The 12,885-nt window shown below is 43.6% G+C and overlaps 1 protein-coding gene across 2 annotated transcripts in view; it reads right to left on the reverse strand.

Annotated features, from left to right (window-relative positions):
• The window catches only part of LOC128703648 (zinc finger protein 271), a 48,241-nt gene that overhangs the window by 3,025 nt on the left and 32,331 nt on the right, over positions 1–12,885 (reverse strand). For both annotated transcript variants that reach the window (XR_011391281.1, XR_011391282.1), the window contains one exon: positions 43–241. The gene's annotated coding sequence lies outside the window, so the exon portion shown is untranslated. The remainder of the gene's footprint in view (positions 1–42; positions 242–12,885) is intronic.

Raw genomic sequence — 12,885 nt, forward strand, 5'->3', positions numbered from 1 at the left:
ACAAAGTTTGTGCAGAATTGAAGCCTCAGTTCTATCGCTCACCAGAAATGGTTCTCGTCAAAGCTACTCGGGCTATGGAACGGCTGGGCACTAAGGACCTCTATTGTCAGCATCTCATAATCTTTATATGCTAACAGTTGTTGAGTACTCGTATTTCCCTCTGGCATGTACACATGTACACACATTCGTCTCTCGACCTGCGGGGAGAGAGGACGCTTCTACAGGTTCTCTTGCACGCCACCTGGTGAGGAAAACATAGCATTAGCACCAAGATGGCGGACCGACTGTACCGGCGCATAAATACTGTCTGCATTGAGCTGGTTAGAGGATCTTTAAGCAACGCCACGATGAACGTTCTCCTGCCAAGCATTATCAGGGACTGTTATGGCATCCCCAATGAAGAGCTGTATGGTGTGGCACTGAATGGTATGTCAAGGGTCTTCGTGAAGTTCATGAGGGCTGACTTCTACTCTACCATCGTCGACGAATTTCAAGAAAGGCGGATGAGTATCAATTCGGCAGTGGAAGTATGCTTGCATGATGTGTCTAAGTATTTTACTTGGGTGAAGGTAAGGAATGTACCTTTTGAGGCAACAGCATACAGTCTACAAGATGTGTTCAGTGGTTATGGGACTGTACACTCGACGAGCATGGGAATGTGGAGGGACGGCCCTTATGAGGGGATGCCGGAAGGATCCTTCACACTGAAAATGACCCTGAGGAGGCCAATACGATACCATCATATGTTACATTGCATAACCATAGAACACAGGTTTTTGTACACTATGCGGGGCAGAGGAAGACGTGCCGTTTATGTGACTCTTATGAGCACATGGTGGCACAATGCCCCAGGAGACAGGGCCCTAGGCGTCAGGAGACAGCTTCTGTGGATACGCCATTAGAAGCCGCGGACGTTCTGATGGGTGAAGTGGAAAGTCGGGGTACAGGCTTATGGAGTGAGGAGGTCGACAGGGCAGAGGTGGTTTTGGAGACGTGTGTTACACTACCAGTGGAAACGGGGGGGGGGAGGGAATATCGCTGTCAGACAGACCGTTAGGTACTGCAGAGTCAGCTCAGGACGGGATTTTGGAGGCTGTGCTGAAGGACTTTTTGGAAGAGTCAGAGCTTGGTGTGGAAAGTGATGTGAGGTCAGGTGATGACAAGGTGATGGATGAACAGAAGCAGGGTAAGGAAGACTTGAGTGAGGTTCGAAAGGAGAGCAATGTGGTGGTGGAGATCCATCAAGAAGATGTGGTTGCAGAAGAAATGTGTGTAGAGGGTAGCTCCCGCAAGAGATCAGCGGGGGCATCAGACATGGACGAAGTCCTCACACCAGCGCAGAGGCCTGGGAAGAAGATGTGGGCAGTTGTGGTAGCAAAGGCAAGTCCGGGAGGAGGGGGGGGGCAATGGGAAGCTAGGTGGGAAGGGACAGGGAAGGGTTGGAGGGCAGGAACGAGGGATTGATAGAGAAGAACCGAGACCTATGAAAGGAGGACCAAGTAAGCCTCAGTGGCACAGGAGTAAGCCGCCATTCTTGTAAAATTCAAGTGTGTAACTTTCAATGTAAACGGTCTTAAAACCGAGGTCAAGAGGGTATGGTTAGAGTGGGTTTTGAGGAGATTTAGTATTGATGTCTGTTTTTTTGCAGGAACATAACCATAGGTTAGGATGTGAGTTGTTGTTGAAAGGTTATAGGTTGTTTACATGTGATGCTTTGAGGTTGAAAGGAGGTGTGGCTGTGGCGGTAAAGGAGACCAGTCCTTTGCGTATCCTGGGTTGGGAGGAGGGGGGGGTGGGAGGGTTGTCAGGGGTGGATGGGTTTTGGGGGGCCAGGAGGGTTAGTTTTGCAGGTGTGTACATGCCAGCAACTAGTAACGCTAGAGTGAAGGTGGATTTTGTACGCGAGGTTCTGGTATATCACTTGAGAGGTTTACCTGCTTTTACGGTGATTGGTGGGGATTGGAATTGTGTCATTAGGAATGGTGATGTGGTTCCGAGGGGGGCGGGTTGTGTTTTGGGGGTTCTGCGGGATGTTTTGCGAGATGTTGGAGTGGTAGATGTGGTGGGAAGTAGGGGACATGGAGTGGAGCACACTTTTATTCGTAGGGGATATGAGGCACGGTTAGATAGGATTTATGTTAGGCAGGGCATAGGTGTGGAGAGGGTGAGGACTATCGATGTGGGTTTTTCTGATCATCGTGCTGTTATAGCAGATTTGAGGGTAGATGGCATAGTGAGAGTTTATGCAGGATACTGGAAATTAAATGTGAGGCTACTTAGGGACGAGGGTGACCCTACAGGGTTTGAAGATTGGTGGAAATCCTTTTGGGAGACTAGGAATATGGAAATGGATTTGCTGGATTGGTGGGAAATGAGGGCTAAAGTTGAAATCGCGAAATTTTTTAAAGTACGGGGTAAGGAGATGGCGAGGTGGAGCTATGGCCTACAAAATTATCTTGAGGGTCAGTTAAATGACTGTTATGCAGAGGAACGGGTGGGGCGGAGTGAGGACATGGAACGTTTGCGAAATAGGTTGGCGGAAATTCACAATGAAAAATTTGAGGCAATTCGAGTTAGGGCAGGGTTGGAGGATGTTTCAAGGGGGGATAGGCCATCGGGTTTTGTATTAAGGAGGTTTAAGGAACGGCAGGCGAAGACCACCTTGGCATATATTGAGGCAGGTACAGGGGGGGGGGTGGCTTTGAGGAGGGTCAAGGCCTATCCACCACGGAAAATATTAGTTTGTATGCAGATTTTTGGTTTAGGGAGAAGTGGAGGAGGGTTGGCGGGGGAGTGGGTGAGGGACGGTTTGGGGATGAAGGGTTTAATAGGGTATTAAGTGAGCAGGACAGTGACAGAATCGAGGGTAGTATTAATGTAGAGGAGGTGGAGGAGGCAGTTTTTGGGATGTGCCAGGGTAAAACCCCAGGCATAGACGGAATACCAAACGATTTTTATAGGTATCATTGGGGGAGTGTACGGCATTGTCTGGTGGGGGTTTTGAGTTGTATGTTAGGTAGTGGGAGGATGGGGAAATCACAAAGAACGAGTGTCACGGTTTTAGTGCCCAAAAAGAAGGAATGCCGAGTTTTGAATGATTACCGTGCGATTACGTTAATGTGCTCGGATTACAAGATTTTTGCTAAGGTTTTGGGCAACAGAATGAGGAAAGTGTTGGGTTTAGTGTTACATAGGGGACAGTTGGGAATTCCGGGAAGAAGGATTAGGGATGGACATGGTTTGATTAGGGATTTTCTAGAGAGATGTACGGGAGGGGGAATACTAGGTTTAGATTGGGTGAATGCTTATGATTGCGTGGACAGAGATTTCTTAGGGGTTTGCTTAGAGAGGTTGGGGTTTCGGGAGGGGGTAGTGAGGTGGGTGAACACCCTGTATGATGGGGCAGAGGTGAGGGTACAGGTCAATGGGAGGTTGGGTGAAAGTGGAGAGAGGTTTGAGGCAGGGCTGTCCGATGTCACAGCTGCTCTTTGCGTGTGTGCAGAATCCTTTTTATGAGTCTGTTGAGAGGGTGATGAACAATCAGGAGATGGAAGGGGGGTGCAAAGGGGGCATCGTTGGGTATGTGGATGATACTACTGTTTTGCTAAGGGGTAAGGAGGAGTTAAGGAGGGTGGGTAGAGTGATTCAGATGTTTGGTATGAATACCGGAATGAGAGTTAATACGGTGAAATCAAGGTTACTAGAGGTCAGTAATTGGATAGGGAGGGGCTTGGGGATGGGGTTAGGATGGACAGTGGTTGACAGAATCAAGGTATGTGGGATATGGTATTTGGCGGAAGAGCAGGCATGCAGAAGGGTAAATTCGGAGTCTGTCACGGGTAAGGTTTTAAGTAGACTAGGAGGTTTAAGTGTGAGGGACTTAGCTTTACATCAGAGGGTAGTGGTGGTAAATTCACTTGTCTATAGCAAGGTATGGGGGGTGGCAGAGGTTTTTCCCTTAGAGGTACGAGATATTGTGGAAATGCAAAGGAGGGTGCTGAAGTTTGTGTGGGGATTTGGGAGGGCATGGTTAAGTAAGGAGGTAGTTATGACGGATGTTCGGAGAGGGGGTTTAGGTTTGTTGCCTTTAGGACTGAGAGTAATGGCTGTATATATCAAGTGGAGGTAAATGAGGGAAGGGGGTGTGAGGGGCGCTAAAGTAGGAAAAGTTATGGAGGAGGCACGTAAATGGTGGAGTGGGAAGGAATTGAGGGTTTGTGAAGATATGTTGAGATTTTTATTGACAGTGCAACAGGTGGATAAAATCAAAGTGAAACGGTTGGTAAGGGTAGTGAAAGGTCAAGGAATTATGCAAGGGGTAGCCGTGTATCCAACGTATGATTGGGGGGTTATTTGGAAAGATTTTAGTAAGCTTCGGATACCGGCTAGAGTAAGAGAATTAGTATATAGGTTTATCATGGGGATTCTGGCTTCCAAGGAGGTGTTACGTAGTATGGGGTTTGTGGAAGAGGCTTTTTGTCAGTTTTGTGGTGATGTTGAAACGGCGTTTCATGTGGTCTTCTTTTGTACCTCCTTGGAGGGGGTGAGATCATGGATGGGTGGGGTTATCAAACTGTTGGGGGGGGGTCGTTTGCCGCTTTTAAGGGCTTTACTACTAGATGTAAGGGGAGTGCCTAGGGATGTTGGAAGGGCTATAATGTATATCATAGTGGATTATCTGGACATTTCATGGGGAATGAGGGGATTAAGAGGCGATATGAGGATAAAAGCGTTGGCGGCTAGATTCTATAGGACGAAGTGTAGGAATATGCTGGTTTATGGGGCGTCCTGGGAAAAAAGTTTCCCGGAAGGTTATAGGAACCTCACTGTGGGTTCCCTTAGGCGGGGTCCCTGAGGATGGACAAAGGAGTGGTCTCCTTATGGGGGGATGTAAAGGGGGGGGTTGTTTTTGGTTTTCTCTGGAACTGATGTAGTGTGTAAGAGGAAGGTAGTGAGAATTAGGTATGGATGGTATGCCATGTTTCACGAGAATGTTTGTCATAGTGAGATAAAAGTGTGGTTTCCAGGGTTACATTTCTAAGCCTGATGGTTATGGTCACTGGGTTTAAAATTTCCTTGAAAGCCAGGATACCGAGCCCTTAGGATCTCGTTTTTAAGTAATTAGATTGGCACGTTGGTATCAACACAAAATTTTCTGAGATACGTGTCAGTTCTTTTGGGACTGGCAAATTACAGCAGCCTTATCCTTATTACTTCTCTAGTCTTATGTTTAACTTTTATTGTCAGATGAAGGTTCTATGTGAAAAAATTTAAGTGTATGTATAGGTTTTGGGTCTATACCATGTTTTTATGGGGTTAAACCAACAAAGTCTTGTGGACAAGATTTTCGGCTTATATACATATGTGGGAGGTATAATTATGTATAGGGTTTGGTTATAAACCCTTTAATGTGCCGAGGTTTGTTATAAATACTTGTTTTGGATTCTTTTATTATTGTATTTTACATGCATGTTGTTCTGTTTTCTGTATCAACATTATTGTATTAGAGGGTTAACATATTAATAATAGTAAAATACTGTTTCTCTATGGTTATTGTGTAAGGAATCATATGTTCCTTCTGGGTTCCTATTGGTTAGGATCTAATGTACCATAACTTAACCAATAATTTGTACCCTGTCATAGCGGGTATGTTAGGGTTTTGTTTTGTTTTGTAGTGGTTATGGTAGTTTTGGTTAATCTTGTGATGTTGTACATTTGTATGATGTTTTTGTTGTAATAGGACATGTCAGGTATTCATTTTATATTGTTAAACTATGTAAAGTTTCTTTTTGGTGTGTTTTCTTTGGGTACAATGGCTTGGCGGCAACTATTAATGACTGATAAACTTTTGTGAGGTTTGTCTTAGCGTGTATTGTTTTGCTATAACAAGATGTTATAATACTTGTTCCCGCAAGGAATAACCTGGTACTAGTAGCACAAAAGAATGTTTTGTATTCCTGTACTTTAATATGCATCCTTTGTACTTTTGTAAGGTTTTTAATAAAAATATAAAAAAAAAAAAATATCATGGTTAACATTAATATTTGATATTATATTGGTGGTGTATATTCTACTTATTACAGTGTCTGTGTATAGGAATGTAATGTTTCATATCTGTTTTAGTCTGTAAATTTATGTTTTGTCTTGTTCATGCACTACCAACTCTTAGGTAAATACTCATTAAGGTTTTGATGAGGTCAGGGTATGACCATTCATTAGGATAATTCAATGTATGTTATTTAGAACGGTGACTGTACATACGGGGAGGGGGGGGGTAGAAGTGTTAGCTGTTTCTGTACTGGCAATAATGATTATTATAAAAGGAGGGTTTGTAGGTTATGTATATGGTTGTGGGTTATGTATATGGTTGTAATATGGCCATGATCTATGGTGTTCTTAAAATGTACCGGGATTGTGTACTAGAGGTTTTGTAATATCTAGTATGGTTTTTAATTTTATACTCTTATACATTATTGTATTTGCTCTGTTTTAAATAAAAATAAAAAAAAATAAAAAAATAACATGTACACAGTGACTGGGATCAAATGTCTTGAAGCAAAATTTAACTGTAGTGGGATAATTAACTAAATCCACTCAGAGGGAGGTACCTCCTTTATGTATCAGGAATTAAAGGCCATTATTATTATTATTATTATTATTATTATTATTATTATTATTATTATTATCAAATAAAGCGCTATACCGATAAGGGTCATACAGAGTTGCAGAGCAGAAAATAGTGCCAGGTCTATAAACAGATAGTTGGAAAGGGGATCAGAGGTGAGAGAAGAAAAGGGCTGAAAGGGTCACTAAAGGCTATACATCAAAGTTCGTGTAGTAATGCAGTTGCTGACCAGAAGTCAAAAAGTGAACGCTAGTCAAAGTCTGGGCTATCAACAGGGAGAGAAGATAAAGTAAGAGCAGTAGAACGGTGGCGATAGTGGAGGTAAACTCTGCGAGTTCCCTGGCAAACCGGACAGTCCACAAGAAAGTGACGAACCAAAACAGGGACCTGACAATCCTCACAGAAAGGAATAGGGTGTCGCTCCATGAGATACCCATGGGTAAGACGAGTATGGCCGATGCAGAGACAGGAGAGTGCAGTCTCTTGAGTACGGCAATGGTGGTAAGAAGACAGCCACAAACCCAAACATGGTTTAATATAATGTAATTTGTTATGGTGCATATCTGACCATCGTTATTGCCAACAGTTGCAAAAATGAGTAGAGATGATAGTAAAATAGTCCCTGAATGGAATGCCTCTATAGGAAAACAGAAAATCACATACCGCTGACCGCGCAGCAGCATCCACCCATTCATTGCCCTGCACATCAACGTGTCCAGGGGCCCAACAGCAAACGATGTCTTTGCTTTTGCTGACTACATGATGCAACCAAAGTTGAATATGAAGGACCAATGGATGAGAGGAATCAAATTGCTTAATAGCTTGTAAAGTGCTGAGGGAATCCAAAACAATCACAAACGCCAAAGGAGACATAATGTAATACAGAGAAGCACTATGAGAAGGGCATACAACTCGGCTGTAAAAATACTAGCCGAGTCTAACAAATGGTCCTGGACAACATCGCGGGGAAACACTGCTGCAAACTCAACTTCATCAGAAGATTTAGAAACTTATCTTTTATAAGCAAGAAACTAGGGACAAAGGTGGAGCCCTTGGGAGACACAGACAAGATATTTCCCGATTTCCATGGCAACTTCAGGAGGTTTCACAACACTGACACCAGAAACTCATAAAACGGGAGCTGGATCCAGAGCTTACATGCCACACAACTTCCCTACCTTCTTCCAAACTGCACTAATAGGGGTAGTCAAGGTAACGGTAGAAATGTAATCTTACCAACAATTGTATTTAGCGTTGTGTATCACGTGGCGAGCGACTGCCCTCGCCCGCTTAAAACCTAGAAGACAATCTGTAGTCCAATTATATCAGTAAGGGCCACACACCTGGAGTTTACCTGGAGAGAGTTTCGGGGGTCAACGCCCCCGCGGCCCGGTCTGTGACCAGGCCTCCTGGTGGATCAGCGCCTGATCAACACAATCACAAACACAGAACATTTCAAACACTGCACGAGCACACGAAGTAGACCACCAAGGCAGGCATGTCTGAGAGTGCCTGCTCTAGGTTTGAGGAATAGAACATGACACTGCAGTCAAAACTAAGGTCAAAAACTGGAACACCAGCTCATCAGTAGAGGACGATGAAGGGTCCCCGCAAAAAGCGGTAATTCGAGAGTATAAGCCCCAGTTCACTTGTCCAAATTGCCTGCAGGGGCTACAAGGAGGTTGGAAATACGTTATGCAGGGTTCTGCATGACTTTGTAATGTATATACAGTAGAGAAGGGTGCCATAATAGCATGAATGTTATAATTGTAAAGCATAATTTTATAATTCATAATGTGCATTTGGGGGTCCTGTAAATTATTATTACTATAATCAAGGGGGAAGCGCCAAACCTGTAGGATTATACAGCGCCTGGGGAGGGGGGATGTGGAAGGCATTCAGGCTTAATTCGGGGAACTGGAGCACAGATCCAATTCCCTAAATCAAGAGCCCCTCACCAACATCAAGGGACCTTCCTTGAGGGGGGGGGGTCCTGTAAAGCTTGTTAAATTGTAAATGTAACGAAATCCTGCCAGGGATTTATTTTCCAACTGTGTTTTTATTAGCGGGTAAGCGTGGCTTGGGCAGTCACGTGTGGTCAGCATGGCATGGAGGCTGGCGTTGGAGACATTTGTGATGAATGGTTTGAAAAACCGACAAGTTGAAGATTGAGACACTTATGCAGCATATGGGAATCTTTATTCAGGAAACGTTTCGCCACACAGTGGCTTCATCAGTCCAATACAAAGAGGAAGGCGTAAGGAGAGGAGGAGTATGAGGTAATCAGTCCCTCAGCCTGGAGTCGATGTGTTCAGTCCATCAATCTTGTAGAATGTACAGCATAGGGCCGTAGACGTGGCTTATATACTGTAGTGAGGTGAAGTGAAGCAGGCGGAGGCGGGGTCATAGTGGTACCATCCACTAGTCGAAGTAGGTCTTTGTCCAAAGGTTGAACAAGTGTTGAAGAATTCTTTGGAGACATTGTGTATTTAAGCTAAGTTTTGTAGTTGTGTACTTCTTTTGTTTAGCAAACTCAGGCCATAGGCTTTTCTATGGTTCACATGTATGCTCACCTAGGCTCTGACACGGTCATGGCGCTGTGGGATGAGTGAGGAAATAAGGAATGGGGTCGGTATGGGAGTAGTGAAGCCTGGCATTGCTAGGCTAAGTGTTTATGTTTTCCATGACTCCAGCCGCACACTTCTTGTGCTCCGCTATTTGGGCGTTTAGGATAGGAGATATATGAAGGGGCTTTCTAGAGTGTGTATATAGTGTTATGACGAATAAATATATATATTTTTCTAACTAGGATTTTTGCCTAACCCTCTGTTAACCAACCCATTGAAGTACAAATACTGATTTAGCACTTTCTGCTTTGACTGGGATAGCCCTGGGCGGCCTGATTCTGCCCGAGATGGGTGTAACTTTTACTTTTGCCCTTAGACAAGGCTGTAGCTCCCAGGTATCCCACTTTTTTGCATAACAGAATACATAGTAATAGTAAGAAGAAAAGGAAAGTGATCACTGTCGTGCAAATCCGGGAGAAAAGACCAAGCGTAATCAAGTGCAACTGATGAGGACCAGATAGAAGAATAATGCATGAGACAGACTGAGTGTGAGAGTCAAAATAGGTGGGAGCACCCATATTTAAAACAACCTTACATACCTGTGAAGAGTTTCGAGAGTTAATCTACTCTCTGACCCAGCAAGAAGATAAAAAGTCAGAGGTCTCAAACTGATCACCATGAGAGTCACAGAGGGACCCTTTGCAATGATAATGATGAGCATTAAAATCATCTAACATGATGGGGGGCAGCAGAGGTGAAGAATGCAACATCCAAGATACATAATGCAGTGGTGTTGCTAGGGTTGGTGTCACCTGAGGTGGCATCTTTGGCGTCACCCTCATGAAAGCCAAGGGTGGGGGGATAGGGGGAGTAAACACCAATCACGTCACTATTGCATGACCAATGAGAACGTTTAAGGGCCATAAACCGAACAGGAGAATACTTCTCAACTTCATTAATGATAAAATAAATAATCGTGGTAATACTGAGGAAACAAACTCAAATACCACTTTGAGTACAGTCAGAAGATCCTACATTTATTCATCTTCAACAATCAATGCAAAAAAAAAAAAATTGAAAAATAAAAAAATTGCAATATCAGACAAACACTACTTCCAATTTGACTTTGAGTACATCTCAGTGAATCTAATCTTACATTTCCTTGCCTTCAGTCCTGCAAAATCATCTATCACATCATCAAAATCAATTATTTTCCTTATATAGGCCTATTTGTACTCTGTAATCATATACAGTGGACCCCCACTCAATGTCGGCATCAAGTAATGACAAATTCATCTAACGGCGCTCTTTGGCTTAAAAAAAAAATGGCTGTACCAATGGCAAAAAACTCGGCTAACAGCATTCGTCCGGAACGTGTCCATGCGGCGGGAACACAGCCTGAGCATGCCCAGCCACTCCATGACTCGGTATGCCATTGTTTACAAGCATTGCAGTTGCTTCCACGTGTACCTGCCATATTTGGATTATTCCAATGTTTTTAGTGCTTGTCGTGCTTTTTAGTGCTTGGGCCCCAAGAAAGCTTCTAATATAATAATAATAATATCTTTATTTTACTACAAGTACATGTACAGGGTATACAGTCCTAGCTGATTACAATGACATATTACTATATAGAAAGTCCCTTGTTATGCTCCGGAGGCATTTCGGGCAAATTAGGTCAGTGTCCCAGGATGCGACCCACACCAGTCGACTAACACCCAGGTACCCATTTTACTGATGGGGAACATAGACAACAGGTGGAAAGAAACACGTCCAATGTTTCTACTCTGGCTGGGAATCGAACCCAGGCCCTCGCCGTGTGAACCGAGAGCGTTAACCACCAGGCCACCAAGCCTGTGTTAAAAAGGGTGAGAATTACGATGGAAATGAAGAAAGAGATAATTGAAAAATACGAAAGTGGAGTGCGTATGTCTGGGTTGGAAAGGCTATACAACAACAGTATTATCTTAGCGAACAGAAAGGCAATCAAGGAAGCTGCTGTTGTGAAAGGTGCAAGTATGTTTTCAAAATGGAGACCGCAAATAATTGAAGAGGTAGAGAGACAGTTATTGGTATGGATAAGCAAAAAACAACTACTGTGGTCCCTCGCTTTTCGTAGTTATCGGCAATCGTAAATTTCGCCAATCATAGGGGTATTTTCGTATAAACATGGACTCGCTTTTCATAGGTTGACTCACGAATAGTAGTTCGTCTGGGATGCATACGCACGGTGTGAGCCGGGGAAGCCTCCCTACCCAGCCAGTCTGGCATTGTTTACCAGTGAGTGAAGGTCCCCTCAAGTGCTCTTACGAAATATTTCATAATATTCCACTCATTTTAGTGCTTGCAAGTACTAAATAAGCTACCATGGCTCCAAAGAAAGCTCCTAGTGCCAAGCCTTTGGTAAAGAAGGTGAGAAATATATACAGTGACAAAGTCTTGGGCCATTTTAGGGAAGTGTTAAAGAGACACCAAAAACAGAGCTCTCTCCACAGTTACTTTGTGAGACAGGACTAGAGTGACTCTCAAGGTGGTTCTAATGGCATTAAGAAACAGAGAAGAGAAGCAACCCCAGAGAAGCAATTGGTACCTGAGGTGTTGCTGGAAGGGGATTCCCCTTCCAAACTGTAAACAATCCAATCTCTCTCCTCCTTCAGTCTCCCATACACTAAGAAGAATCTCCAATAAAGGTAAGTGTTATGCTGTTAATGTTTCATTCATCATTTCCCATTGTATTGTTTATGTACTACATGTATATTTCATGTAAAAAATTTTTTTGTTTTAATACTTCTGGGTGTCAGGAACGGATTAATTGTATTTACATTATTTCTTATGGGGAAAATTGATTCGCAAATCGTAAATTGCGTTTAAAGTAGCTCCTCCAGGAACAGATTAATTACGAAAAACGAGGGACCACTGTATATCAGGAAATAGTGTTTCTCAGTCTATAAGTGGCCCGGTGGCCTGGTGGCTAAAGCTCCCGCTTCACACACGGAGGGCCCGGGTTCGATTCCCGGCGGGTGGAAACATTTCGACACTTTTTCCTTACACCTGTTGTCCTGTTCACCTAGCAGCAAATAGGTACCTGGGTGTTAGTCGACTGGTGTGGGTCGCATCCTGCGGGACAAGATTAAGGACCCCAATGGAAATAAGTTAGACAGTCCTCGATGACACACTGACTTTCTTGGTTTATCCTGGGTGGCTAACCCTCCGGGGTTAAAAATCCGAACAAAATCTCATCTTATCTTATCTTAAAAGCCAAGGCAGTTGCATGATGATCTCATTAAGAAAATGCCTCAAAATAGTGATAATATTGATGAATTTAAGGCCAGCAAAGGCTGGTTTGAGAGATTTAAAAATCGTAGTGGCATACACTGTGGTACGGCATGGTGAGGCTGCCAGTTCATACAAAAAAGCGGCTGAAAAATATATGAAGGACTTAAGGAATACATAGAGGCTGAAAACTTAAAACCTGAACAAGTGTTTAATTGTGACGAAACAGGCCTGTTTTGGAAGAAAATGCCAAACAGGACCTACATTACTCAGGAGGAAAAGGCACTCCCAGGACATAAGCCTATGAGAGACAGGCTGACATTTATGTTGTGTAGTAATGCTAGTGGTGATTGCAAAGTGAAGCCTTTATTGGTGTATCAATCTGAAACTCCCAGGGTTCAGGAAAAACAATATCATCAA

Source organism: Cherax quadricarinatus, unplaced genomic scaffold, assembly GCF_038502225.1.
Source record: "Cherax quadricarinatus isolate ZL_2023a unplaced genomic scaffold, ASM3850222v1 Contig1032, whole genome shotgun sequence".
Classification (NCBI taxonomy): domain Eukaryota; kingdom Metazoa; phylum Arthropoda; class Malacostraca; order Decapoda; family Parastacidae; genus Cherax; species Cherax quadricarinatus.